The following is an 887-nucleotide window of genomic DNA, read 5'->3' as shown; positions in this document are numbered from 1 at the left end:
ACTCAACCACAAGACAAGGTAACACTGGCTGATAAAACAACCTGAGCACATAATGAAGTGAGGTAACACTGCCAGGATCAGATGCTAAGATACACTACCAGTCAAAAGTTGGAAACACCTTCTCATTGAAGGGTTTGTATTTATTGTAATTATTTGAAACACTGTAGATTAATACTGAAGACATCAAAACTATGAAAGAACATATATGGAATTATTAAATTTTTTTAAAAGTGTTAAACAAAGCAGAATATGTTTTATATGTTAGATTCTGTAAAGTAGCCCCCTTTTTCCTTCATGACAGCTTTGCACACTCTTGGTATTCTCTCAGTTCGCTTCGTGAAGTGGTCTCCTGGAATGGTTTCTAATTAACATGAGCCTTGTCAAGAGTTCATTTGTAGAATGACTTGCCTTCTTAATGTGTTTGAGACCATCAGTTGTGTTGTTCAGAGGTAGGGTTAGCACACAATCGATAGCTCTATTTGACTACTGTTGTAATCCAGATTATGGCAAAACCAGATTATTTCATAGTGTTGATGTCTTCAGTATTAATCTACAATGTTGAAAATAATTAGAATAAATAAACATTGAATGAGAAGGTGTGTCCAAACTTTTGACTGGTAGTGTATGCTACAGCTAATGGGATGTCTTATTGTCATGCACCCCATACACTTCCTCAAATGCTTTGTGCTGGACAAAACTAACAACCTCTGCTTCAATACGAGAATCTGATGTAAACAGATGAAGCTCCCTCTGAAGGAGCAGGCTTGTTTTTCCTGAATCCCCTCCAACTGGAAGCTGAAAAGTGGCTGGTTTAGCTCATATCGTCCCCTAATTGTGAGAAAGAGTTAAGAGCATGTCATCACTTTATGGAATAAGTGCAACAAATA

This window comes from Notolabrus celidotus, chromosome 8, assembly GCF_009762535.1.
Source record: "Notolabrus celidotus isolate fNotCel1 chromosome 8, fNotCel1.pri, whole genome shotgun sequence".
In the NCBI taxonomy this organism is placed as follows: domain Eukaryota; kingdom Metazoa; phylum Chordata; class Actinopteri; order Labriformes; family Labridae; genus Notolabrus; species Notolabrus celidotus.
The sequence above is the reverse complement of the archived record's forward strand: the minus strand, read 5'-3'. Positions refer to the sequence as shown.